The 22,133-nt window shown below is 38.6% G+C and overlaps 1 protein-coding gene across 1 annotated transcript in view; it reads right to left on the bottom strand.

The window, feature by feature from the left end:
• The window catches only part of LOC101010228 (zinc finger protein 474), a 30,029-nt gene extending 14,499 nt beyond the window's left edge, over positions 1-15,530 (bottom strand). The window contains exon 1 of the mRNA XM_003900034.4: positions 15,094-15,530. The gene's annotated coding sequence lies outside the window, so the exon portion shown is untranslated. The remainder of the gene's footprint in view (positions 1-15,093) is intronic.
• Positions 15,531-22,133: the final 6,603 nt, after the last annotated feature.

Below are 22,133 nucleotides of genomic sequence, written 5' to 3'. Positions count from 1 at the left end.
CTCACTACTCTTCATTTTGCTCTCTGTTCATTTCACAATAATTTCACTAAAATAACCTCTTGAACATATCTTTGAACTTGGGAGAAGTCACACTGATGGTGAGGCCAGGCCGAGAAGATCATGAGGATGTTTTCCTTTGCCTCAACTCTTCAAGTAGATTCCCCGTCTTATTGTGGGTTTGCATGTGAAATGTAAGGTAAGGAATTAGACAACGAGGGAAAAGGGAAAAGGGAAAAGGCACTGACAGACACTCTAAACAATATTTAGCATGTTTTTGTTTCCTATGTGATTACCCATTAATAATTTGGTAAAAAAAAACTTATCTTATTCTATCATCTTCTTATATTTTCCTTCTGCTCCCCTTCTCATCTTAGTATTTGCTGCCTTTGCATTTTAATATATCTCCTTTCCCATGTTTTTTTACTCCTGTCTTCATTCTACCCATCTGATATTGGATAACCTCTTGTGATATTACATCAATTTATGTAGAAGCATTTCCACATCTAGCATTGAAGTGATTGGTTATTCCTTTCGACTGTTTTGCCTGCACTCGTAAATCTAATGCCAGGCAGGTGAATGGGCGTGCCTCCCATCTGTGGGCTGTTTCAACCATGTAGGTGAAGAGCCACTTCCGCTATCAACCCCCCATCTATCTTTTTCAGAGCAGTCACATTTAACTCCTTAAGCTACAATCACAACTTAAACCTCTGTTGCCTAACTGCTCCATGGTTGTCCCACTACTCTCAAAATAAAATCCAACCTCTTGACCTTGAATGCCCTCTGTAACTTTGTACCTCCCTCAGTTTCTGCCTATCTCCTTTTGCTCTCCTCTTTCTGCACTGTGCTCCATCCATGTTCACCTCTCAGTTCCTCAGACAAGTCAAACTCTCTGTCACTCTGGGGGAGATTCGGGGAGGGACTGGAAAGAGGCTTTGCACATGCTCTTGCCATTGCTTGGAATCTTCCTCCAGTTCTTTGCTTGGCTTTCTTATTTTATACTTCAGGTCTCTATTTAAATATTGTCAACTCAGGCCTTTCCAAACTACTTTTTTTTGGGGGGGGGCGGGGGACAGAGTCTTACTCTGTCGCCCAGACTGAAGTGCAGTGTTGTAATCTCAGCTCACTGCAACCTCTGCCTTCCAGGTTCAAGCTATTCTCCTGCCTCAGCGTCCCAAGGAGCTATTGCAGGCACCTGCTACCACGCCTGGCTATTGTATTTTTAGTAGAGACAGGGTTTCGACATGTTGGTCAGGCTAGCCTTGAACTCTTGACTACTCTTTTTCAAGTAATTTCTCTCCCTCTCTCCTAAACACACACACTTACACATCCACGTGCACCCATACACGTGAACATACACATGCCCATTTATGTTCATTCATGGAACCGATGTCACCATCACCATCATAGTTATGTTCAGTGATGCCACTGTTTATCATCTTTACAGCACTCAGCACCTATGTTTTTATTTTGTTTGTTTGCATGTATAATATTTGTCTCCTTAAATTGCATGTAAACTTCAAGACAGCAGAGGGTTACTTGCTCTCTACATAGTTATATCCCCAGCACCTAGCCCAGTGCCAGGCACATTGTACGTCATAACAAAATAAATTTAATGTTGACTGAGCTGAGTGAGATTAGCTTGATTTTATATTAAATTTTTAAACAAAACTGAAATTCATTGTTTATATGAGGAATAAAAAACATAAAGGTGCTTTTGCAAAAGAAGCTTTAACAGACAGCTTTGTAATATTTTCTCAAGTCTTACGCATACGTGACCATTTAATTCTTGTCATTTTTATAAAACTATCTCAAGGAATTAGCATAATAAAAATATTATAGCTTTAAAAGCATAACTATACTGAATCTAAGAGAAATGAGAATCTCTCCAAGGACCACGAACTAGACCAAGCACTATACCTCATGGTAAAGTTTATCAAGTAGTGAGCAACCAGAATAGATGGGCTGGTGCTCCCTAGAGAATGGACCCAGACAGGCACACCAATGGTGGCCATATGAGCAGCTAGTCACATGTGCTGGGGGCACTTCCTAACTAGGTAAAAAGCTGAAGGAGAATCACAGAGTTTGACTTCCCCGAGCTAAGTTTATTCATACATTGTTTTTCTTGACCACATATGTTCTGAGTGCTAACGACTTTCAAAATTTAATTCCCCTTGGAAGTCAGATCTTTTCTTTTTTAAATTTTTAATTATTATGAATACATAATTGTTGTACATATTTATGGGATAGGTATGATATTTTGATATAAGCATACAACATGTAATAATCAAATCAGGGTAAGTGGGATATCTACCTCCTCAAGCATTTATCATTATTTTGTGTTGGGAGCATTACAATTCTACTATTTTCATTATTTTGAAATATTTACAATAGCTTATTGTTAACTATAGTTGCCCTATTATGTTCCTGAACATAAGATCTTATTCTCTCTAACTGTATTTTTGTGCTCATTAACCAACCCCTACTTATCCATTTCCCATTACCCTTCCCAGCTCTGGCAACCATCATTCTACTCTCTACCTCAGCGAGATCTAAATTATTTTATCTCCCACATTTGAGTGAGAACATGTTCTACTGTCTTTCTGTGCTTAGCTTATTTCACTTAACATAATGTCCTCTAGTTCAATACATGTTGTTGTAAATGACATGATTTTACTCCTTTTATGGCTGAATAATATTCCATTGTGTATATATGCCACATTTTCTTTATCCATTGATCCACGGGTGTACACTTATCTTGACTCCATACTTTGGCTCTTATGAATATTGCTGCAATAAACAAGGGAGTGCTTGTTTATATGTCAAGATATCTCTTTGACATACTGATTCTGACTTTTTTGGATATATACCCGGCAGTTAGTTTGCTGGATCATATTGTAGTTCTACTTTGAGTTTTGTGAGGAACTTCCATACTGTTCATAGTGGCTGTACTAATTTACATTCCTACCAACAGTGTACGAGGGTTGCCCTTTCTCCACATCCTCTCCAGCAATCAATATTGCCTGTCTTTCTGATAAAATCCATTTTAACTGAGATGAGATGATACCTTGTTTTAGTTTTGATTTGCATTTTTTTGATGATTAGTGATGTTGAACATTTTTTGACTGTTTGTAGGTCTTCTTTTGAAATATCTATATAGACCTTTTGTCCAGTTTTAATTTTTTTCTAAATAAAAAATATTTTTGAGATGAAGTCTTGATATGTTGCCCAGGCTGGTCTCTAACTTAGGTCCTCAAGTGACCCGCCCACCTCAGCATCCCGAGTAGCTGGGATTATAGGTGCATGGCACCAAGCCTGGATTTTTGCTCATTTTAAAAATGTATAATTTAGTTTTTCACTATTGAGTCGTTTGGGCTCCTTATATAATCTGATAATTAATCCCTTGTCAGATGGGTAGTTTGCAAATATTTTCTCCAATTTATAGGTTGTCTCTTCACTTTGTTGATTGTTTCCTTTGCTAGGTAGAAGCTTTTTAGCTGGCTGTGATCCCATTTGTCCATTTTTGTTTTGGTTGCCTGTGCTTTTGAGATCTTACTCAAGAAGTCTTTGACCAGACCAATGTATGATAGTGTTTTCCCAGTGTTTTCTTCTAGAAGATTTATAGTTTTATATCTTAGATTTACTTTAGTCCTTTTTGATTTGATTTTTGTCTATGGCAAGAGATAGGGGTTTCGTTTCATTCTTTGGCATATAATTATCTCTAGTCATCTCCCTTCTAAAGCGACCCCCCCAAGTACCAGGCACTCAAGAAGAACATTTTCAAGGCCACAGGCCTTTCAATATCAATGTATGATTTTTGGAAGGTATCTCATCAGAACTTCTTGAACATTGGAAGGGCTGACAAACTATGGCCCCCAGGATAAATCTGGCCATTGTTCAGCTCTTTTGTAAATAAAGTTTTATTGAAACACAGTCATATTTATTCATTTATGTTTGTCGTTGACTGCTTTTGCCCTACAATGGCAGAGTGTATGACTTAAAAGCCCTTAACTATTTACCATTTGGGCAAAGACAAGAACATTTTCTAATCTTTCCATTAGACCATTCAAACTAGATTTCATTTTAACGTTAAGACATCAAGTTATTAATCAATGTGAACTTACAGTACTCAATGCAACCAGAATCCTACTAAATGCCATCTGCACAGAACTCCATAAGGCTCCTGTTAGAGTCTTCTCTCAAACAAATGCTTGGCTGCATTGCACCTTGGACATTCTATTTGCAGTTTGCCATCCTTTTTAACCAATTAACAACTTGCCTTCTTTACATTATCCCTCTCTGCTGCCCCCAACATAGTGTATTCCTATTTCCATATTTGTGTGCTATGATATTTAGAAATTGCTTCTTCAGGTTTGTAAGACTCCACAGAAATCATCACTGATTCCTCAGGAAGGGTGTTTTGGAATGGTTCACTTTCCTCACCATTTACAACTTACGTCTAGAATTGCATATAATCCTGAAAATGTATCATTCACCAGATACTCTGAGAAAATGAGTTAACATACTGTTACGTATTTATTCAAATTATGTAGACCCAGAGAAGAAACAGTCATATGGAGGTCTAGTTGGTAAAACAAAAAATTCTCTTAGAAAGAATAGATAATATTTAAATTCTAAAATAAGCTGGAGCTGGGCGCTATGGCTCACGCTTGTAATCCCAGCATTTTGGGAGCCAGGGTGGGAGGATTGCTTGAGCTCAGGAGTTCAAGACCACCCTGGGAAATACAGTAAAATCTCATCACTACAAAATATAAAAAAAATAGCCAGGCATGGTGGTGCACGCCTGTAGTCCCAGCTGCTTGGGGTATTCGGGTAGGAGGATCACTTGAGCCCAGGAGGTCGAGGCTGCAGTGAACTGTGATTGTGCTGCTGCACTCCAGTCTGGGTGACAGAGCAAGACCCTTTCTCAAAGAAATGAATGAATGAATGAATGAATGAATGAATGAATAAAGTAATCTGGAAAATGCAACTAATAGAAATAATAGTTTACATTTTAGTCTCAAAAGAAATAGGTATCTTATGGAAGTGATAGAAAGATTTGGAAAGGCTGGAAAATATCTTTTCTTAGTTAATATTTGAATGTTTATAATTTTCTGTCAATTTGTAAGATATGTGATGACATTTATTCTGACGCTTATTTTACTAGGTATAGATTTTTTTCTGTAATTGTGAGAAATATACTGTTAAATAGGAAACAGAGTTGATGATATAAATAATGTTTTCTTGCAGAAATTATGAACAAATAAATATTCTCCTTCTGCTTTTTCCTGTCTAGAACAGTGTCTGGAATACAGTAGATGCTCAATAAATTATTGAATAAATTAATAAATAAAATTAAGTTGAAGTCACATTCTATATTAATAGTCTTGAAAAATACTAATTTTTTTCACTGGGATTATGATTCCTGAATAAGTTTGTGACTATATTTTTGGCTTTCGCTTATTACAGAATCACTTAAAATAAGGTTGCTGCCTGGGGAAACATTTGGGCAACATGCAAGGAGGATTGCCCAACCTGATTCTAATTCTTGTGTATGGTTCATTAGTAAGCAGTCATGGAAGGACTCAACTTCCATATTTATTTTGAATACTTGTTTCAAGTATTCAAATAATATAAGTTAGCTTATTAAAATTAATATGCCAATAAGGATAGACAAATAGATTCATGTAACAGGATAGATAGTCCAGAAGCATATGGTCAATTTACATACATGATCAATTCATTTTGCATGAAGATGTCAACACAATTCAATGGAGAGAGGAAAATCTTTTTAACAAATGAGAGTGGAACAACAGGATGCACACAGGGAGAAAATATCAACTCCTAACTTTCACTGCACACAAAAATTAACTCAAGATGCATCATGGAACTTAATATAAAAGTAAAAATGATAAAACTTTAAGAAGATAGTATCGGTACAATTGAGCAAGATGGCCGAATAGGAACAGCTCCAGTCTCCAACTCCCAGCGCCAGCGACACAGAAGACCGGTGATTTCTGCATTTTCAACTGAGGTACTGGGTTCATCTCACTGGGGAGTGCCGGAGGATCGGTGCTGGTCAGCTGCTGCAGCCCGACCAGCGAGAGCTGAAGCAGGGCGAGGCATCGCCTCACCTGGGAAGCGCAAGGGGGAAGGGAATCCCTTTTCCTAGCCAGGGGAACTGAGACACACAACACCTGGAAAATCGGGTAACTCCCACCCCAATATTGCGCTTTAAGCAAACAGGCACACCAGGAGATCATATCCCACACCTGGCCGGGAGGGTCCCACGCCCACGGAGCCTCCCTCATTGCTAGCACAGCAGTCTGTGATCTACCGGCAAGGCAGCAGCGAGGCTGGGGGAGGGGCGCCCGCCATTGCTGAGGCTTAAGTAGGTAAACAAAGCTGCTGGGAAGCTCCAACTGGGTGGAGCTCACAGCAGCTCAAGGAAACCTGCCTGTCTCTGTAGACTCCACCTCTGGGGACAGGGCACAGCTACACAACAACAACAAAGCAGCAGAAAACTCTGCAGACGCAAACGACTCTGTCTGACAGCTTTGAAGAGAGCAGTGGAGCTCCCAACACGGAGGCTGAGATCTGAGAACGGACAGACTGCCTGCTCAAGTGGGTCCCTGACCCCTGAGTAGCCTAACTGGGAGACATCCCCCACTAGGGGCAGTCTGACACCCCACACCTCACAGGGTGGAGTATACCCCTGAGAGGAAGCTTCCAAAGCAAGAAGCAGACAGGTACACTCGCTGTTCAGAAATATTCTATCTTCTGCAGCCTCTGCTGCTGATACCCAGGCAAACAGGGTCTGGAGTGGACCTCAAGCAATCTCCAACAGACCTACAGCTGAGGGTCCTGACTGTTAGAAGGAAAACTATCAAACAGGAAGGACACCTACACCAAAACCCCATCAGTACATCACCATCATCAAAGACCAGAGGCAGATAAAACCACAAAGATGGGGAAAAAGCAGGGCAGAAAAGCTGGAAATTCAAAAAATAAGAGCACATCTCCCCCAGCAAAGGAGCGCAGCTCATCGCCAGCAACGGATCAAAGCTGGACGGAAAATGACTTTGACGAGATGAGAGAAGAAGGCTTCAGTCCATCAAATTTCTTAGAGCTAAAGGAGGAATTACGTACCCAGCGCAAAGAAACTAAAAATCTTGAAAAAAAAGTGGAAGAATTGACGGCTAGACTAATTAATGCAGAGAAGGTCCTAAACGAAATGAAAGAGATGAAAACCATGACACGAGAAATACGTGACAAATGCACAAGCTTCAGTAACCGACTCGATCAACTGGAAGAAAGAGTTTCAGCGATTGAGGATCAAATGAATGAAATGAAGCGAGAAGAGAAACCAAAAGAAAAAAGAAGAAAAAGAAATGAACAAAGCCTGCAAGAAGTATGGGATTATGTAAAAAGACCAAATCTCCGTCTGATTGGGGTGCCTGAAAGTGAGGGGGAAAATGGAAGCAAGTTGGAAAACACTCTTCAGGATATCATCCAGGAGAACTTCCCCAACCTAGTAGGGCAGGCCAACATTCAAATCCAGGAAATACAGAGAACGCCACAAAGATACTCCTCGAGAAGAGCAACTCCAAGACACATAATTGCCAGATTCACCAAAGTTGAAATGAAGGAAAAAATCTTAAGGGCAGCCAGAGAGAAAGGTCGGGTTACCCACAAAGGGAAGCCCATCAGACTCACAGCAGATCTCTCGGCAGAAACTCTCCAAGCCAGAAGAGAGTGGGGGCCAATATTCAACATTCTTAAAGAAAAGAATTGTAAACCCAGAATTTCATATCCAGCCAAACTAAGTTTCATAAGTGAAGGAGAAATAAAATCCTTTACAGATAAGCAAATGCTTAGAGATTTTGTCACCACTAGGCCTGCCTTACAAGAGACCCTGAAGGAAGCACTCAACATGGAAAGGAACAACCGGTACCAGCCATTGCAAAAACATGCCAAAATGTAAAGACCATCGAGGCTAGGAAGAAACTGCATCAACTAACGAGCAAAATAACCAGTTAATATCATAATGGCAGGATCAAGTTCACACATAACAATCTTAACCTTAAATGTAAATGGACTAAATGCTCCAATTAAAAGACACAGACTGGCAAACTGGATAAAGAGTCAAGACCCATCAGTCTGCTGTATTCAGGAGACCCATCTCACACGCAGAGACATACATAGGCTCAAAATAAAGGGATGGAGGAAGATTTACCAAGCAAATGGAGAACAAAAAAAAGCAGGGGTTGCAATCCTAGTCTCTGATAAAATAGACTTTAAACCATCAAAGATCAAAAGAGACAAAGAAGGCCATTACATAATGGTCAAGGGATCAATTCAACAGGAAGAGCTAACTATCCTAAATATATATGCACCCAATACAGGAGCACCCAGATTCATAAAGCAAGTCCTTAGAGACTTACAAAGAGACTTAGACTCCCATACAATAATAATGGGAGACTTCAACACTCCACTGTCAACATTAGACAGATCAACAAGACAGAAAGTTAACAAGGATGTCCAGGAATTGAACTCATCTCTGCAGCAAGCAGACCTAATAGACATCTATAGAACTCTCCACCCCAAATCAACAGAATATACATTCTTCTCAGCACCACATCGTACTTACTCCAAAATTGACCATATAATTGGAAGTAAAGCACTCCTCAGCAAATGTACAAGAACAGAAATTATAACAAACTGTCTCTCAGACCACAGTGCAATCAAACTAGAACTCAGGACTAAGAAACTCAATCAAAACCGCTCAACTACATGGAAACTGAACAACCTGCTCCTGAATGACTACTGGGTACATAACGAAATGAAGGCAGAAATAAAGATGTTCTTTGAAACCAATGAGAACAAAGATACAACATACCAGAATCTCTGGGACACATTTAAAGCAGTGTGCAGAGGGAAATTTATAGCACTAAATGCCCACAAGAGAAAGCAGGAAAGATCAAAAATTGACACTCTAACATCGCAATTAAAAGAACTAGAGAAGCAAGAGCAAACACATTCCAAAGCTAGCAGAAGGCAAGAAATAACTAAGATCAGAGCAGAACTGAAGGAGATAGAGACACAAAAAAACCCTCCAAAAAATCAATGAATCCAGGAGTTGGTTTTTTGAAAAGATCAACAAAATTGACAGACCACTAGCAAGACTAACAAAGAAGAAAAGAGAGAAGAATCAAATCGACGCAATTAAAAATGATAAAGGGGATATCACCACCGACCCCACAGAAATACAAACTACCATCAGAGAATACTATAAACACCTCTACGCAAATAAACTGGAAAACCTAGAAGAAATGGATAATTTCCTGGACACTTACACTCTTCCAAGACTAAACCAGGAAGAAGTTGAATCCCTGAATAGACCAATAGTAGGCTCTGAAATTGAGGCAATAATTAATAGCCTACCAACCAAAAAAAGTCCAGGACCAGATGGATTCACAGCTGAATTCTACCAGAGGTACAAGGAGGAGTTGGTACCATTCCTTCTGAAACTATTCCAATCAATAGAAAAAGAGGGAATCCTCCCTAACTCATTTTATGAGGCCAACATCATCCTGATACCAAAGCCTGGCAGAGACACAACAAAAAAAGAGAATTTTAGACCAATATCCCTGATGAACATCGATGCAAAAATCCTCAATAAAATACTGGCAAACCGGATTCAACAACACATCAAAAAGCTTATCCACCATGATCAAGTGGGCTTCATCCCTGGGATGCAAGGCTGGTTCAACATTCGCAAATCAATAAACATAATCCAGCATATAAACAGAACCAAAGACAAGAACCACATGATTATCTCAATAGATGCAGAAAAGGCTTTTGACAAAATTCAACAGCCCTTCATGCTAAAAACGCTCAATAAATTCGGTATTGATGGAACGTACCTCAAAATAATAAGAGCTATTTATGACAAACCCACAGCCAATATCATACTGAATGGGCAAAAACTGGAAAAATTCCCTTTGAAAACTGGCACAAGACAGGGATGCCCTCTCTCACCACTCCTATTCAACATAGTGTTGGAAGTTCTGGCTAGGGCAATTAGGCAAGAGAAAGAAATCAGGGGTATTCAGTTAGGAAAAGAAGAAGTCAAATTGTCCCTGTTTGCAGATGACATGATTGTATATTTAGAAAACCCCATTGTCTCAGCCCAAAATCTCCTTAAGCTGATAAGCAACTTCAGCAAAGTCTCAGGATACAAAATTAATGTGCAAAAATCACAAGCATTCTTATACACCAATAACAGACAAACACAGAGCCAAATCATGAATGAACTTCCATTCACAATTGCTTCAAAGAGAATCAAATACCTAGGAATCCAACTTACAAGGGATGTAAAGGACCTCTTCAAGGAGAACTACAAACCACTGCTCAGTGAAATAAAAGAGGACACAAACAAATGGAAGAACATACCATGCTCATGGATAGGAAGAATCAATATCGTGAAAATGGCCATACTGCCCAAGGTAATTTATAGATTCAATGCCATCCCCATCAAGCTACCAATGAGTTTCTTCACAGAATTGGAAAAAACTGCTTTAAAGTTCATATGGAACCAAAAAAGAGCCCGCATCTCCAAGACAATCCTAAGTCAAAAGAACAAAGCTGGAGGCATCACGCTACCTGACTTCAAACTATACTACAAGGCTACAGTAACCAAAACAGCATGGTACTGGTACCAAAACAGAGATATAGACCAATGGAACAGAACAGAGTCCTCAGAAATAATACCACACATCTACAGCCATCTGATCTTTGACAAACCTGAGAAAAACAAGAAATGGGGAAAGGATTCCCTATTTAATAAATGGTGCTGGGAAAATTGGCTAGCCATAAGTAGAAAGCTGAAACTGGATCCTTTCCTTACTCCTTATACGAAAATTAATTCAAGATGGATTAGAGACTTAAATGTTAGACCTAATACCATAAAAATCCTAGAGGAAAACCTAGGTAGTACCATTCAGGACATAGGCATGGGCAAAGACTTCATGTCTAAAACACCAAAAGCAACGGCAGCAAAAGCCAAAATTGACAAATGGGATCTCATTAAACTAAAGAGCTTCTGCACAGCAAAAGAAACTACCATCAGAGTGAACAGGCAACCTACAGAATGGGAGAAAATTTTTGCAATCTACTCATCTGACAAAGGGCTAATATCCAGAACCTACAAAGAACTCCAACAAATTTACAAGAAAAAAACAAACAACCCCATCAAAAAGTGGGCAAAGGATATGAACAGACATTTCTCAAAAGAGGACATTCATACAGCCAACAGACATATGAAAAAATGCTCATCATCACTGGCCATCAGAGAAATGCAAATCAAAACCACAATGAGATACCATCTCACACCAGTTAGAATGGCGATCATTAAAAAGTCAGGAAACAACAGGTGCTGGAGAGGATGTGGAGAAATAGGAACACTTTTACACTGTTGGTGGGATTGTAAACTAGTTCAACCATTATGGAAAACAGTATGGCGATTCCTCAAGGATCTAGAACTAGATGTACCATATGACCCAGCCATCCCATTACTGGGGATATACCCAAAGGATTATAAATTATGCTGCTATAAAGACACATGCACACGTATGTTTATTGCAGCACTATTCACAATAGCAAAGACTTGGAATCAACCCAAATGTCCATCAGTGACAGATTGGATTAAGAAAATGTGGCACATATACACCATGGAATACTATGCCGCCATAAAAAAGGATGACTTTGCATCCTTTGTAGGGACATGGATGCAGCTGGAAACCATCATTCTTAGCAAACTATCACAAGAACAGAAAACCAAACACCGCATGTTCTCACTCATAGGTGGGAACTGAACAACGAGATCACTTGGACTCAGGAAAGGGAACATCACACACCGGGGCCTATCATGGGGAGGGGGGAGGGGGGAGGGAATGCATTGGGAGTTATACCTGATGTAAATGACGAGTTGATGGGTGCAGCAGACTAACATGGCACAAGTATACATATGTAACAAACCTGCATGTTATGCACATGTACCCTACAACTTAAAGTATAATAATAATAAATAAATTAATAAAAAAAAAAAAAAAAAAAAAAGAAGATAGTATCTATGATCCTAATATTTGCAAAGATTTGTTAGACAAAACACAAAAAGAACTAAGTATAAAAGAAAAATATAATAAATTATACTTTCTCTTAATTACAAACTTCTGCACATTAAAAAAATTAAGGAAATTAAAAGGCAAGACATAGATTGGGAAGAAATGCTTGCAAGACATATATTTAAAAATTGGATTATCTAAAAATTTAACTCGATAAAGTTAAACCTATGCCTACCCAATGATATTGACATTTTAAATAATTACCTAAGAAAAATGAAAGTATATGTCCACAAAAAGTCATTTACAAATGTTTACAGTAGCTTTACTCATAGTAGTGAAAAACTGGGAATAACATAAACATACATCAATAGATAAATGAACACAAAATTATAGCATATTCATACAGTAGAATGTTGTTTCACAATACAAATGAACAAACTACTAATATACACTACATGGATCCCTTTGAATAATGTGCTGCTAAAAAAGTCAAATACAAAAGAAGTATAGGTACTGAATTATTCCATTTATATGAAACCCTAGAATAAGCAAAGCTAATCTGTAGTGACAGAAAGTATATCAGTGATTGTTTGGTGGGTAGGTGCATGAATGGAAAATTGACTACAAAGGTTATGGACACTTTCTTTTATTTATATCTTTGTTGGTGACATGGATATAATCATTTGTCAAAACTCATCAAATTGTGTACTTAAAATGGGTGCATTTTATGCATTTTATTGTATGTGAGTTATACATTAATGAAAAAGACATTAAAAAGAAAAAAATGTTAAATGGGTAAAAGGTATGAATAGATAATTTTTAAAAAGATACAAATCTCCAAGAAGCTCATGAAAAGTACTCCATTAGTCATCAGGAATATGCAAATTGTGATCACTGTGAGATGTTATTCCATATTTATCGCAAACATCTACCCTATCACTCATTAGTTTCACTCCTGGGTCCGAATCCAAAATAAATAAGGACATATATCTACTAAGACTTGTGCAGGCTTCCTTTTCCCCTCACATATAAGTGAGATCACACAGTGTTTGTCTTTCGTATCTGGCTTATTTCACTTAGTATAATGTCCTCAAGATTCATCCATGTTGTTGAAAATAGCAGAATTTTCTTCTTTTTTATGGTTCAATAATATTCTATTATATGTTTATACCACATTTTCTTTATCCATTTATCTGTTGATAGATAATTTGTTCCTATATATTGACCGTTGTAAATAATGCTGCAGTTAACAAGGGAGTGTAGATATCTCTTTTATATACTAATTTCATTTTCTTTGGATGTATACCCAGCAGTGGGATTGCTAGATCAGATGGTAGTTCTCCTTTTAACTTTTTGAGGAACTTCCATATTGTTTTCCATAATGGTTATATTAAATTACAATCCCACAGACAGTGTATAAGGGTTCCCTTTTCTCCACATTCTCACCAACACTTGTTATCTTTTATCTTTTTAACAGTCATTCTCACAAATATATGGTAATATCTCCTCGTGATTTTTATTTGCATTTCTCTGTTGATTAGTGATGGTGAGCATCTTCCTATACCTACCTACTGAGTGCAATAATGGTTACCATGAGTGGAGGATGAGGTGAAGGGAAGATAGGAAAAGGGTACAAACCTTCAGCTATAGGTGAGTAAATGCTAGAAACCTAATGTACAACATTGTGACTATAATTAAGAATTATTATAATTAATAATTGAAATGTGTTAAGATAGTAGATCCCAAGCATTCTCACCACACTCAAAAAAGGTAACTATGTGATATGATGAATACTTTAATTAGCTTGATTGTGGTAATCATTTCACAATGTCTACAGATATCAACACATTTCACGATAAACCCCAAATATGTGTGATTTTTATTTGTCAATCATACCTCAATAAAGCAGGAAAAAAATTAGACATAAAAAATAAAATTAGGAGAAAAATACTTTGTGCAAGAATGGTTATAGCTGCTTTAGCTATATGAGGCCCAAACTAGAAAAAAAAAATCAATATAATAAACAAATGTAGAATACGCATATAATGCAATTATACTTACCTTTAAAAAGAATTGTACTACTGACTTAAAAAGTCACATTGAAATGTTTGAAAAAACATTCTGCCAAACCAGAGACATCAGTCCAACAGTATAATATATATGGTATCATTCTATTCACATAAAGTTCATGAATGGCCAAGTATTCTTTGGGGATAGAAATCAAAACAGTGGCCACCTATGGAGGGAAGACTGGCTGGAAAGGATGTGAGGAAACATTCTGGGGTGAAAGAAATGTCCCTTGCCCTGACTGAGGTGACCATGACACGGTTGTATGTACCTGTTAAACACATTGCTTTTAGAAACTTGAATTTAAGAACTCCAGAGTGGTTACAATTTACCCCACGTCGATTTTATCTCAAATAATTAAAAAAAAAAAAAGCCACGACAATTGAGTAATTATAGCCTTTAACACCCCTTTTCCGTCACGGATAATCTGGCTAATAAGCATATAGTTCTGAATTAATGTTAAAACCCTACTTCATCTACTTTTCTTTGAAGAAAGTTATTTTAAAAATCATTCTTTTAAATACAATTTTATTATCTTTTAGTATTAGAACATTTAATCCATAGTTCATTCGTCATTGCCAGCATCCAAAGAAGTAAAATGACATTTATTGTTTTGTTTAGTAGTACTTGAGATTTTTCACTTAAGAACCAATTATTATTATTATCATTTGGATTTATTTTCTATAGCAAGGAAATATTTACTGAATACTGGTGAGAAGCCAATGGAAGAGACCAAGAATGTCTAAGAGAAGTAGTTGTTATTAGTTGAAAGGTTTGAGATTTAAGACCTACCAGACAACAGAGAATGCACACAGAGAATGCAACAGAGAATGCAACCGAGAATGCACCAGGCAACAGAGAATGCTCTCCGCGAGAGCCTCACCTTGGGACGTTTGTTCTTTACCTTTTTAGTTTGGTTTTTAGTGTGGCATGCTGAGCACCTCTGAGTTTTCAGGGAAGGAGCTGATGGAAACAGGAACAGAATAGCTGGGACCTCCAAGATTCACATTCCTTGCAGGAGTTGGTGTGAGTTTTTGAGGCTGCTGAGTAACAGGAACCGCAGCCTTTGTGGCCTGGATGTATCCTGGCAACCCGTCAACAAAAGGGACGGGACTGAGTTCTCTAGTAACTGATGGGAAACAGAGAGCAAAGTAGGTATGGATTTCAGCTTTCTTTTAAATTGACTCCAGGAACTTTGCCGATGGACTCAGCAACCAACAGGGACAGATAAATTTAAGTCACAGGTTCTTCTTGCTGTAGAAACACAACATTTTATTTTAAGGAAGAAAAGAAAACAATATTTACTGATTATCTTATTGATCTTTTCTAGGGACTTTAAAAATACTGTGACGGTTAATATTGACTGTCAACTTGATTGGATCGAAAGATGCAAAGTATTGTTCCTGGGTGTGTCTGTGAGGGTGCTGCCAAAGGAGAATAACATCTGAGTCAGTGGACTGGGAAAGGCAGACCCACCCTCAATCTGGGTGGGCACCATCTAATCAGCTGCCAGTGCGGCCAGAATAAAGCAGGCAAAAGGTGGAAGGACTTGACTTGCTGAGTCTTCTGGTCTTCAGCTTTCTCCTGTGCTGGATGCTTCCTGCCCTGGAACATTGGACTCCAGGTCTTCAGCTTTTGGACTCTTGGACTTACACCAGGGGTTTGCCAGGGGCTCTCGGGACTTTGGCCACAGACTGAAGGTTGCACTGTTGGCGTCCCTACTTTTGAGGTTTCTCTACTTCTCAGCTTGCAGATGATCTATTGTGGAACTTCACCTTGTGATTGTGTGAGTCAATACATCTTAATAAACTCCCTGTCATATATATATATATATATATTCTATTAGTTCTGTCCCTCTAGAGAACCCTGACTAATACTAATACCATCTATATAGAAGAGCTTGGGCTGGGCGCGGTGGCTCACACCTGCAATCCCAACACTTTGGGAGGCTGAGGCGGGTGGATTACTTGAGGTCAGGAGTTCAATACCAGCCTGGTCAACATGGTGAAACCCAGTCTGTACTAATAATACAAAAATTAGCCAGGCGTGGTGGCACACACCTGTAATCCCAGCTATTTGGGAGACTGAGGCAGGAGATTCGTTTGAATCCTAGAGGTGGAGGTTGCTGTGAGCCGAGATTGCGTCATTGCACTCCAGACCGCGCGACAAGAGTGAAACTCCATCCAAAAAAAAAAAAAAAAAAAAAAGAAGGAAAGAAAAAAGAAAAAGACGATGAAGATCTTGTTCTCCTCTAAAGATGGATAGTCTCCGTGACTCTCAAAGCGTGTCCTATGCTTTGATCTAAAATGCAAGCAACTACAAGATGCAGCATCTATGCTTTCTATTTTTCTAACATGTCCTAAGACATAGAAAACATTTTAAAAACTAAGGCCAGTATTTAAAAATACATCTGAAGTAGTGTTTACAAGATTCATACTTTAAAATATTCTGAGATATTAAGATAATTGTAGTACAATTCCACAATGAAATACTCTGCAAACATTAAAGCTTATGAGGCAATAGTTTATTGACCTGGGAAAAAGTTTACAATGTATTGCTAAATGAAAAAGAGAAGCTAAAAAACAGAATAAATTGTATAATCTCATCAAATTATTTGTGTGTGCTCATGTGCACACAAACACACAATTAACTCAAAGAATATACACCCCAGTGTTAACAGTGGTTGCCTGTGAGTGGTGAGATTAAAGAACATTTTACTGAATGTTCCTTACTGGTTAGCAAAAAAAAAAAAAAAAAAAGAACAAAAACTTGACCTCTAATACTGCCTAACCTTGCCCCGTGTCCCCAGATAATGTAACTGGGATATGGAGGTAATTCACAGGACTCTTAATTCTACTGAAGTGACTCTTCAGTCCACACAGTCTAGAGATCCCAAGGGACAGTAACATTTCACATTCTAACTTGCAGTACTGCTCTAACTATTCTAGATATCTAATTTATGATATAATATAAAATATTTCTAATTTAGATGCTTCTGAAATCATAAGATACCATATACAAATAACAATACATGCATACAATGACATAGAGCTGACATAATATCAGTGAGTAAATGTTGAGATAGGGGCAAGAAAACCGTTTTACATGTTGCCTTTTACTGACCTGTAGGCCCCTAGTTAACACACTTTTCACTTTACAAAAACTGCATGTTTTATCGGCCCTATTGTGAACTAAATGTGATCTTTCTCAAAAGAAAGTGCCCAATAAATAAACATTATTTCAAATGCACACCCAATATTCAGTCCAGTGGCTGGCTATTTGGGCCAGATGGCAGAAGAAGAGACAGGAAGTGTTGGCCTATGAGAGGACAACCTCAGGAAAACATCACGAGAGTGGATATTTCTGAGCTAAAGCAGGGCAGAGTCTCTATCCTGGCTGGAGCAACTCTTAGGAGGCCCAAGAATAACAGAGCTTGCAGGTTTTGTTAGCTGTAGCTAATGGTGCACTCACGACCCGCTCTTCCCTGGTGCGGTGGCCGAGTTGCCAGCTGCTTTTCTGTATTCATCGAAGCTGTTTCTAAAACTGGCTGGAGTGGAGCCTTTGTTTCTCAAATTCTGGACTCATTTTTAATTCACGGGTTTGTAGTTTCAGTCAGAATTGAACTTCTTGGTGTTCAAATGTATTTCATCTTGGCAAAACAGGCATTCCTAGGTGCTCTGTCTCTCTCTCCTTCTCCCCGTCTCTGTGTCTCTCTGGTCTTTTCGAGCGACCAAAACTTTTAAGCTGCTCGTATTTTTTTTTAAAGCATGCGCAGAGGCATCTTGGACATCAAATAGCTCTTACAACACACAACCTTTTGATGATTTAAGTGTAAATGAAGCAGAAACATATGGATTCTATTTTCCATAAATCACACACGGTCCTAAAAAATCAAGGAGGGTATGTATTTTCCAAGATGTATTCTGTTTAGTTGAACCCAAAACATCTGAAGAATACTTGGAGATTGATGAATCCAAAATATTTACCCATCCCTATTTATAACATTGTGGGGGAGCCCTTGATTTATGGTGACAACTAAACTGCTTACATCTGTTGAGTGGGCAACCAGCAACCAGTGTGAGCTTCAAAGATAACCGTGTTCCTTCTTCTGTTCTGGCTCCAGGCATTCAAGTCAGCCTTAGATCAAAGACACTGAAGCCTTTACTTGAGCTGGTCTGGTTTGCTCTTGCTTGAGCTTTTCTCACCTAAAACAATTGCCAGTTATTTCAAGTTATGTGATATCCAATCATGCTTGTGTCACTGTGGGATGATGCCAACCTCCAGCAATAATCCAGATCTGACCCCTTGTGGCAGCAGCCCCACCATAAGGAATTCTGGATTATTTTCCCTTCATAAAACCACAGCTGTTGTGCCTGCACAAGCCCCTGACTTTTTCATTAAAGGAATAAATCTCATTTTCATGGAGCAGGAGAAATGCTTCTCGTTGCTGGTATCTCTGCCCATCCTCAAGACTGTTCATTGATGCAAAGTCCAAATCTTACTTTGCAAGCTACCAATAATCCTTTGGAGTTTATTTAAACTTGGCAGAGACTACATGCTGTGAGAAAAAAAAAATTGCAATGGCAGCAGCAGGGATCCAAACAGGATGTTCGTGAAGTCTGGCAAAATAGGTCCACTGAGTGCCTTGTTCTCGTCTACCCAATTATTGTTTACTTCATTCTTATCAACTAACTCAGAAGCAGCAGGTTCCAGCCACCTGACATCTGTTATCTCAAATCCTTTAACCATCCTACAAGGTAGGCATTAGTATCCTTGTTTGACAGATTAGAAAACTGAGGCTCAAGAGCATTAAGCAACTTGCCCCATTGGCAAGGCTATTCCAAAGCAAATCTGGGATGGACATGTGTGTCTTTCTGGTGCCCAGATGGCTTCCCTTTGCTGCCTTCTGCTAGATCTTGCTGCCATATTCCCATGCCCAGCTCATAGAAATAATATCTTCTATGAGTTGCCCAGACTAGTAAACATTTAAAACCTAGACCCTCATGTCCCTGAAACAGGATGCTTGAAGAAACACTGGAGAAACATTATATAAAACACTGAAGAAACATTCCCTGTCCCTAGGAAGGGAGATCAAAAGACAGAAATCCTTCTATCTGTCCTGGCAATGTTTTTATGATGAGTCCGACCTCAAAAGAGAGAGTCATTTTTCAAATATGCCTTTTGTCACAAGAACAGCCTTTGTGTAAATTGAGTTTTATATACTGTAGTAGACTGAACTTTAAAATGTCTAAATTTAAAATAGTGCAAAAAGTGTCTTGTGGTAGATTCGAAGGAAAGGAGGAGAGGTGCACTTTAAATACTTTAAAACTTTAAAAGTGTATTGTATTTGATGCACAGGAGTCCTGTCCATCAGATCTTAAATCCTCAAGGAATCCTTGCCCTAAGATAGTATTTCTCAGCCTTTTTGTGTTAGTGTCCCTCTGCCACAAAGACTTTTAAGGTTTATTTTCCTAATCTTCCCTCATCCACTGTGAAATTGTAATATATCACAGATATACCTTATATCTATTTATGTACTGTGGTTCTTTGGCCCGCTACAAACAAATGCAATATCTAAGATTATGTCACCCTTGAAACCAGTTTTCACTGCTTCCATGGGGAATGCATGCTGAGGGTCATACATCCAGAGAGCTGACAGTGTTGGCCTCAGATGATCTCATGGCCAAGCTGATGTACAGAAAAAGTAGCCAGGAGGCTACAGAAACCATGGTAATCCTCCACAGATTGCCTAAACAAAAGAGAGCAGCAAATTTTCCCTTAAGTGTGTTCAAGAGAAAAATGGACTTGTTTGAAAAAGGGCAATAAATTTATGATATTTTCTATGTATTTGAGTGGTTTTATCATAGAAATAGAACTCTTGGAGCTGAAGTGGACTTCAAAATTGCATCAAGTCCAGCCAACTGTTCTCAGGCAAAAAGATATTTTTGGTCTGACTTTTTAAATTGATGAAGCATTTAAGTAGAGAATATTAAGCTATTTGTTTATGTGGCACAGATTTAAATTCTGACACCAAGAAAAAAAATATTATCAGAAGACGCCTTTGCTTTATCTTTGCCATAAGAAAAACATTACCAGGACAGATAGAAAAATTTCTGTATTTTGATCTCCCTTCCTATGGACAGGGAATGTTTCTTTAGTGTTGTATCTAGTGTTCCACAGATAATAAAATATTTTGTATATACTGTGTTGTAAAGCCTCCTGTTTCAGGGATGTGAGAGTCTAGATTTTAAATGTTTGCTGTGAGTCTGGGCAACTCATCACAATCCTGGCTCTCCAGGCTGCACTGGCTCAGTTTTCTACCCTGGTCTTCCACCTCTTTTCCTAACTTTCCCAACACCCCTAAATCAGGACCCAGAGCAGCTTTCCATAGTAGATTCTCAGTGATTATTTGCCTACTATGCTGGGCACACACCTTATTTTGTTAAAAGAGATAATAGTGACAAGTGGGTTGAAGATAACCAAAGTTACAAGATGTTAAGACCAGATTCACATTTAAAGATTTTTTTTACCTTATAATGTTAACATTTTGAAACAATTTTGTATCTTTTTAGAGATTTGGCAGAAGTCCAAGACCTTATGGCATGTGAACAATAAATATTTAATCAGTAGTTTATCACCCAAAGGTTTCTAAAGCCGGTTTAAATTCATGTGTGTTTTATGAAGTGCTTTTCAACTCCTTAATTAAAGATAGTAAGTTATAAGGAAATTCCTTCTAATTGTCCTTCTTTCCACCAGTCTCAGAGAAAGGGATATCTTTCTCTCTGGTAATTTGCCCCCTAGTTAGCCTCTCCTCTCTAGCACCTTTAGTTTCTTCTATTCTGTTGGCTTCTTACCCTCGACTTTAAACAGACTCAGTTGTCCTCTATCTTAAAAGAAAGTAATCTGCATTTTCTATGTGCTTCTCTCACTGAAGCGTCTTCTGAGAACATCACTGGTGTGCTCCCAGTCGGCTCAGCCAAGACCTTTTCCTGGTTTCTCTCACCCACCATGACTTTGATACATTTAACCGTTGCCCTCCCACCCACTAGAAATTCTCTTCTCCTTTAAACACCTCATTGATTTTACAGGCAAAAAAAATGTAGCAAGTTTTTAGACTGACTTCAAGACCTGATTAGTATGAATATAATCCATCCAAGAAGTAAAGAGTTCAAGACCTAAGTCACAGCCACAGTGCTTGGTGAGGACGCTGTCTGTCACCACTGTGAGTGAGTGGAGAGAGAGATGACAGCTGGTTAGTAGGGAGCACTGTATTCTGAGATGTGGAGATTATTCTTGCTGCATGCCAAGTCTTGTACCAGGCAATTTGCTATTGGGATCACCCTTTGCTATAATAGGTGGAGTGTTCTGTCTCTCTTCCTTTCCTAATTTCCTGCAGATCTTTGCTAAAATAGAAACTTGGTCAGAGTAATAACACATGAAGTTTTACCAAGAGATGATCAATATCAGCAAGACTAAGTCTATTTACCTTTTAGAGGCTTTCCTTGAACCCTGAAAGCCCTAAGCCGACTCAGGTAAAGACCTGTACCATGCCCCTCTGGTCCTTGCTAACTACCTAATGAGGCTGAGTTCAGCGCCCATGGTAAGGAATGAGGATGCTGGAAAAAGAGAATACTGTACAGACAATCCCTAGGCTGACTTCATATGAACCAAAATGAAACTTAATAGGAAAACATCCTCTGGATCAGTGATTCTTAAATGGTGATAATTCCTCCACCCCAGGAACATTTTGCAATGTCTACAGACATTTTTGGTTGTCACATATAGCGTGAAGGGGAGCGCTGCTAGTGGATAGAGGATAAGATACTGCCAAACATCCTAAAAAGCACAACTAACTCCTCCACACCAAAAAAAATTATCTGGTCCAAAACATCAGTAAATGCTAAGGTTGAGGCTTGTGCGCTGAACTCTCAGGTATAAAATGGA

Source organism: Papio anubis, chromosome 5, assembly GCF_008728515.1.
Source record: "Papio anubis isolate 15944 chromosome 5, Panubis1.0, whole genome shotgun sequence".
Taxonomy (NCBI): domain Eukaryota; kingdom Metazoa; phylum Chordata; class Mammalia; order Primates; family Cercopithecidae; genus Papio; species Papio anubis.
Note: the sequence above shows the minus strand (reverse complement) of the source record. Positions and strands in the feature narration are given on the sequence as shown.